Below are 7,840 nucleotides of genomic sequence, written 5' to 3'. Positions count from 1 at the left end.
ACCGTTGGACTCGGTTAACGGGCTGTTAGCCCGCGTGTGGTTTAACTCACTGATACCTTCCATTGCCCATACGCTAGTTTGTTTGTGTTCCTTTGGTCAACTTCCATACTTGAATCATTTGTGCTACCGCTGCTGCTTCGACGCTACTTTGACATCTTCGCTTCTATTTAAATAAATAAATAAGCTGAAGCTAGACATCAGTAAACACCACCACAGACACCACAAGCACGCCTTCTCCTCGTACTTCCGCCTCACGCGGGAACACGGACGCTCTAAATACTTCGAATTCCAATGCCAGTATATTGTAAACCACGGGTTCTTTAATGCTAGCGGGTCGTCGCGACCCTAGTTAACATCATGGTGCACGTCTCGTGACGGGTGTCACGGCGTAGTTAAATGTATGCGATACATTTCTCAAATATAAGCGCTCAGTCATCTGTACATCATGGTAGGTTCCCACGACGTGCAATATGCGTTCAACTTATCAATGTTCATGTGTCCTGCAGTTCACATTACGACGCGCAGTTAGCTGCGGTCTTCATCGATCCATGAGCCGAGTGATCCACTGCCGAGGGTGACTAACTTGCGTAAGCCGCCGCTGTGCGCGTAAACCCGTTCCCCGTAGGGAGGAGCAAGCCGCCGCTTAGAGACGAAGCATAAAGTGTCCTCATTCCACATAGGGCAAGCTGGATTAATCCATTTTACCCAGGACGGCCGAAGCGGCGTGGACCAGGGGAGAACTGAACCTTATACTTCACACCACAGTAAGTCTACGTGTCCTCTTCCACATAGGGCAAGCTAGAACTAACTATCTTACCCAGGACTGCCGAAGCAGCGTGGACCAGGGGAGGAACACACTTTTCATAGAAACGTAAGGCATCCATGACTGCCATAGTGCGTAAGCCGCCGCTGTGCGCGTAAACCCGTTCCCCGTAGGGAGGAGTCAAGCCGCCGCTTAGAGACGAAGTATTAAGTGTCCTCTTCCACATAGGGCAAGCTAGAATGAACTATCTTACCCAGGACCGCCGAAGCAGCGTGGACCAGGGGAGAACTGAACTTTATACTTCACACCACAGTATTGAGTAATGTGCCCTCTTCCACATAGGGCAAGCTGGAATGTTCCATTTTACCCAGGACGGCCGAAGCGGCGTGGACCAGTGGAGGACTACACAATCATGAGGTTTGATATCGACTTGTGTGTTTCAATAGGGTACCGATGGTATGTTTTGAACCGATTTGATTTAGCCATTCTGAAGTCATCACTTGGTTGAAGCGCTGAACTAGGGAGGCATCGTTTACATATATATTGGTTTTCGCATGCTCTACTAGGTTAATGTCATGAGGTTGGCTATCGAGCATGCCCAAGTGATGACTTGATTGTGTGCTTACTTGAATTCTTCACATTTCATACCATCGGTTAGTTGTCGAATCATTCCTCGATCATAACCTTCGTTCTTGGTTCATGTATGCTCTCTTCCACATAGGGCAAGCTAGAATTAACTATCTTACCCAGGACCGCCGAAGCAGCGTGGACCAGGGGAGAACTATACTTTGTCTTGTATGCCCTCTTCCACATAGGGCAAGCTAGAACTAACTATCTTACCCAGGACCGCCGAAGCAGCGTGGACCAGTGGAGGACTATACTTTGTTCATTACACCACAGTATTAAGTATGGTGTCCTCTTCCACATAGGGCAAGCTAGAACTAACTATCTTACCCAGGACCGCCGAAGCAGTGTGGACCAGGGGAGGACTATACTTTATACTTCACACACTAGCCATACTGAAGTCATCACTTGGTTGAAGCGCTGAACTACGGCGGGGTAATCGTTTACAGGTTATAATCATATAGCTGCATGCTCATTAGTAGATAATGGAATATTGTATGGCAATATGAGCATGCCCAAGTGATGACTTTGTTTCAAGCTCAACAGGTAGGGTATTGAGTCCTCTTCCACATAGGGCAAGCTAGAATGAACTATCTTACCCAGGACCGCCGGAGCAGCGTGGACCAGTGGAGGACTCTATACTTTATACTTCACACCACAGTATTGAGTACGACTTGCATAAAGCCCCTAATGAGAACCACGAGGGCTCTCTCAATGTAGAACCACGAGGGCTCTAGTACCGATTCTCTCGGTACGGCTTGGTCCGTGTTCCTTTATGCTTGTACTCTAAGTATTAAGTATTGTGTCCTCTTCCACATAGGGCAAGCTAGAACTAACTATCTTACCCAGGACCGCCGAAGCAGTGTGGACCAGGGGAGGACTATACTTTATACTTCACACACTAGCCATACTGAAGTCATCACTTGGTGGGGGTGAACTACGGCGGTATCTATCGTTTTGGTTCGGTCTATATAGGGTCGCTTGCATGCTCATTCGAATATAATGTAATTGTGTATGGCAATATGAGCATGCCCAAGTGATGACTTTGTTTCAAGCTCAACAGGTAGGGTATTGAGTCCTCTTCCACATAGGGCAAGCTAGAATGAACTATCTTACCCAGGACCGCCGGAGCAGCGTGGACCAGTGGAGGACTCTATACTTTATACTTCACACCACAGTATTGAGTACTTCTTGCATAAAGCCCCTAATGAGAACCACGAGGGCTCTCTCAATGTAGAACCACAAGGGCTCTAGTACCGATTCTCTCGGTACGGCTTGGTCCGTGTTCCTTTATGCTTGTACTCTTAGAAAGTCTCAACCCGGAGGTCTTGACTTTGATTGTCATAGTTGGACTACGACGGGGCATCCGACCATTGCTGATCGAACACCCCTGATTCACCATCTTTCGGGTAGGCGGTACGCGTACCTCCGGACGCGGAAGTCTCAACCCGGAGGTCTTGACTTTGATTGTCATAGTTGGACTACGACGGGGCATCCGACCATTGCTGATCGAACACCCCTGATTCATCATCTTTCGGGTAGGCGGTGCGCGCACCTCCGACGCGGAAGTCTCAACCCGGAGGTCTTGACTTTGTATTGTCATAGTTGGACTACGACGGGGTATCCGACTCATCGAATACCCCAGAAGCACACCATCTTTCGGGTAGGCGGTACGCGTACCTCCGGACGCGGAAAGTCTCAACCCGGAGGTCTTGACTTTGGTTGTCATAGTTGGACTATGACGGGGCATCCGACCATTGCTGATCGAACACCCCTGTTACACCATCTTTCGGATAGGCGGTGCGCGACACCACCGACGCGGAAAGTCTCAACCCGGAGGTCTTGACTTTGTATTGTTGGATAGTCCTCTTCCACTATAGGGCAAGCTGGAAATATTCCATTTTACCCAGGACTGCCGAGGCAGCGTGGACCAGGGGAGAACTTCACGGAATCTTCAGGCATCCATGATTGCCATAGTGCGTAAGCCGCCGCTGTGTGCGTCAACTCGTTCCCCGTGAGGAGGAGTCTAGCCGCCGCTAAAAGACGAAGCATTAAGTGTCCTCATTCCACTATAGGGCAAGCTAGAATGAACTATCTTACCCAGGACCGCCGAAGCAGCGTGGACCAGGCAAAGACTATACTTTATACTTCACACCACAGTATTGAGTACGACTTGCATAAAGCCCCTAATGAGAACCACGAGGGCTCTCTCAATGTAGAACCACGAGGGCTCTAGTACCGATTCTCTCGGTACGGCTTGGTCCGTGTTCCTTTATGCTTGTACTCTAAGTATTAAGTATTGTGTCCTCTTCCACATAGGGCAAGCTAGAACTAACTATCTTACCCAGGACCGCCGAAGCAGTGTGGACCAGGGGAGGACTATACTTTATACTTCACACACTAGCCATACTGAAGTCATCACTTGGTGGGGGTGAACTACGGCGGTATCTATCGTTTTGGTTCGGTCTATATAGGGTCGCTTGCATGCTCATTCGAATATAATGTAATTGTGTATGGCAATATGAGCATGCCCAAGTGATGACTTTGTTTCAAGCTCAACAGGTAGGGTATTGAGTCCTCTTCCACATAGGGCAAGCTAGAATGAACTATCTTACCCAGGACCGCCGGAGCAGCGTGGACCAGTGGAGGACTCTATACTTTATACTTCACACCACAGTATTGAGTACTTCTTGCATAAAGCCCCTAATGAGAACCACGAGGGCTCTCTCAATGTAGAACCACAAGGGCTCTAGTACCGATTCTCTCGGTACGGCTTGGTCCGTGTTCCTTTATGCTTGTACTCTTAGAAAGTCTCAACCCGGAGGTCTTGACTTTGATTGTCATAGTTGGACTACGACGGGGCATCCGACCATTGCTGATCGAACACCCCTGATTCACCATCTTTCGGGTAGGCGGTACGCGTACCTCCGGACGCGGAAGTCTCAACCCGGAGGTCTTGACTTTGATTGTCATAGTTGGACTACGACGGGGCATCCGACCATTGCTGATCGAACACCCCTGATTCATCATCTTTCGGGTAGGCGGTGCGCGCACCTCCGACGCGGAAGTCTCAACCCGGAGGTCTTGACTTTGTATTGTCATAGTTGGACTACGACGGGGTATCCGACTCATCGAATACCCCAGAAGCACACCATCTTTCGGGTAGGCGGTACGCGTACCTCCGGACGCGGAAAGTCTCAACCCGGAGGTCTTGACTTTGGTTGTCATAGTTGGACTATGACGGGGCATCCGACCATTGCTGATCGAACACCCCTGTTACACCATCTTTCGGATAGGCGGTGCGCGACACCACCGACGCGGAAAGTCTCAACCCGGAGGTCTTGACTTTGTATTGTTGGATAGTCCTCTTCCACTATAGGGCAAGCTGGAAATATTCCATTTTACCCAGGACTGCCGAGGCAGCGTGGACCAGGGGAGAACTTCACGGAATCTTCAGGCATCCATGATTGCCATAGTGCGTAAGCCGCCGCTGTGTGCGTCAACTCGTTCCCCGTGAGGAGGAGTCTAGCCGCCGCTAAAAGACGAAGCATTAAGTGTCCTCATTCCACTATAGGGCAAGCTAGAATGAACTATCTTACCCAGGACCGCCGAAGCAGCGTGGACCAGGCGAAGACTATACTTTATACTTCACACCACAGTATTGAGTACGACTTGCATAAAGCCCCTAATGAGAACCACGAGGGCTCTCTCAATGTAGAACCACGAGGGCTCTAGTACCGATTCTCTCGGTACGGCTTGGTCCGTGTTCCTTTATGCTTGTACTCGCGGAAAGTCTCAACCCGGAGGTCTTGACTTTGATTGTCATAGTTGGACTACGACGGGGCATCCGACCATTGCTGACCGAACACCCCTGATTCATCATCTTTCGGATAGGAGGTGCGCCCACCTCCGACGCGGAAGTCTCAACCCGGAGGTTCGGACTTAGAGTTTTTCCCATTTAAAAGTTTTTCTCTTAGCCATACTGAAGTCATCACTTGGTGAACGATTGAACTAGGGCGGGTTAATCGTTTATAGGTATCATGTGGTTTGCATGCTCTCTTAGGTTAAGGTCATGTGGTTGGCTATCGAGCATGCCCAAGTGATGACTTTGTTCCACGCTTGCTTGATTTCTTCATGATTCCCTGTTATATAGTGTAATCATTCGAGAACAGGGAATCTTTGGTTTTGCTCAACAGGTATTGGATGTCAACTTGGTATCTAGATCGCATTAAGTCTCAACCCTTAGGTTCGGACTTGTATAGTGACATCTTGTTACGGTCTTGAGTCTCAACCCGCAGGTTCGGACTACTTAGTGTTTGATCGAATATAATATGGCAACTTGTGCCTAAGTCTCAACCCGCAGGTTCGGACTTCTGTTTATTTGGCCAATGTATGTATAAGGCAACTTGTGCCTAAGTCTCAACCCGCAAGTTCGGACTTGTGTATTTGTTCGAAGTCATGTATAAGGCAACGTGTGCCTAAGTCTCAACTCGCAGGTTCGGACTTGTTAGTGTTTCGTCAACTTTCATATGGCAACTTGTGCCTAAGTCTCAACCCGCAGGTTCGGACTTGTGTATTTGTTCGAAGTCATGTATAAGGCAACTTGTGCCTAAGTCTCAACCCGCAGGTTCGGACTTGTGTATTTGTTCGAAGTCATGTATAAGGCAACGTGTGCCTAAGTCTCAACCCGCAGGTTCGGACTTCTATAGTGTTTCGTCAATTATCATATGGCAACTTGTGCCTGAGTCTCAACCCGCAGGTTCGGACTTCTATAGTGTTTCGTCAATTATCGTATGGCAACTTGTGCCGAAGTCTCAACCCGCAGGTTCGGACTTCTGGAAGGATCACTTGGCCACTAATGATCCTTCCGCAGGTTCACCTACGGAAACCTTGTTACGACTTTTACTTCCTCTAAATCATCAAGTTCGGTCAACTTCGATAAAGCAGACGCGGTTCACGAGGATCCAGCGAACGATCATCTCCAAAGACCTCACTAAATAATCCATCGGTAGTAGCGACGGGCGGTGTGTACAAAGGGCAGGGACGTATTCAACGCTGGCTGATGACCAGCACTTACTAGAAGTTCCGAGTTCATATGGACCATTGCAATCCATAATCCCTACTAAGTGAGTATTTGAGTGATTTCCCGTTCCTCTCGGAATAGGAGACACGCTGCTACCCACATTGTAGCACGCGTGTAGCCCAGAACATCTAAGGGCATCACGGACCTGTTATCGCTCGATCTCATTTTGCTAAACACAAATTGTCCTGCTAAGCAGCGTACCGTAAGTGCACTTGCGCACACGAACAGCGAAGGTGTCAGGTCATACTCCACCGAAAGGTCCTAACCCGTTCCAATCGGCATCGACGCATTAACGCTGACTGCGTTCTAGTTAGCATATGTGAGTCACGTTCGTTATCGGAATTAACCAGACAAATCAATCCACGAACTAAGAACGGCCATGCACCACTACCCTTAAATTTGAGAAAGAGCTATTAATCTGTCTCACCTCCATAAGTTCGGACCTGGTAAGTTTTCCCGTGTTGAGTCAAATTGAACCGCAAGCTCCATTTCATTGTGGTGCCCTTCCGTCAATTCCTTTAAGTTTCAACTTTGCAACCATACTTCCCCCGGAACCTGACTTTGGTTTCCCGGAAGCTACTGAGAGCACCTGGTTGTAGCGTCTCCCAATTGCTAGTTGGCATCGTTTACGGTTAGAACTAGGGCGGTATCTAATCGCCTTCGATCCTCTAACTTTCGTTCTTGATTAAAGAAAGCATCCTTGACAAATGCCTTCGCTTTAGTTAGTCTTACGACGGTCTACGAATTTCACCTCTCGCGCCGTAATACTAGTGTCCCCAACTACTTCTGTTAATCATTACCTCCGGTCTGAGTACAAACCAATGAAAGATTAGACCAAGGTCGTATTCCATTATTCCATGCAAGATTATTCTAGGGCGTTTGGGCACCCTGCTTTAAGCACTCTAATTTGTTCAAGGTAAACGTGAGCGGTCGAGCTCTATGTTACACTTGCACCCGTTGAAGGGCACACCATGACACAGACTTGGTGCCCTACCACACCATTGAGTCGCAACCAGATTCCGACTTGGCCCACCGACCACGGGTTGACCGGGTCGGCGGAGCCGGACTGTGTTGGACAAGTATCAACTTCGAACGTTTTAACCGCAACAATTTTAATATACGCTAGTGGAGCTGGAATTACCGCGGCTGCTGGCACCAGACTTGCCCTCCACTTGATCCTCGTAGAAGGATTTATGCTCTACTCATTCCAATTATGAAACATCATTAAAGAGTTTCATATTGTTATTTCTCGTCACTACCTCCCCGTCCCGGGATTGGGTAATTTACGCGCCTGCTGCCTTCCTTGGATGTGGTAGCCATTTCTCAGGCTCCCTCTCCGGAATCGAACCCTGATTCCCCGTTACCCGTTG

At 48.7% G+C, this 7,840-nt stretch overlaps 1 non-coding gene across 1 annotated transcript; it reads right to left on the bottom strand.

The window, feature by feature from the left end:
• Positions 1-422: 422 nt before the first annotated feature.
• Positions 423-577, bottom strand: LOC131270625 (5.8S ribosomal RNA). Its single transcript, XR_009179673.1, has one exon. It is a non-coding gene; the product is annotated as a 5.8S ribosomal RNA (ribosomal RNA).
• Between the last annotated feature and the right edge of the window lie 7,263 nt (positions 578-7,840).

This window comes from Anopheles coustani (assembly GCF_943734705.1).
Source record: "Anopheles coustani chromosome X unlocalized genomic scaffold, idAnoCousDA_361_x.2 X_unloc_44, whole genome shotgun sequence".
Lineage (NCBI taxonomy): Eukaryota > Metazoa > Arthropoda > Insecta > Diptera > Culicidae > Anopheles > Anopheles coustani.
Note: the sequence above shows the minus strand (reverse complement) of the source record. Positions and strands in the feature narration are given on the sequence as shown.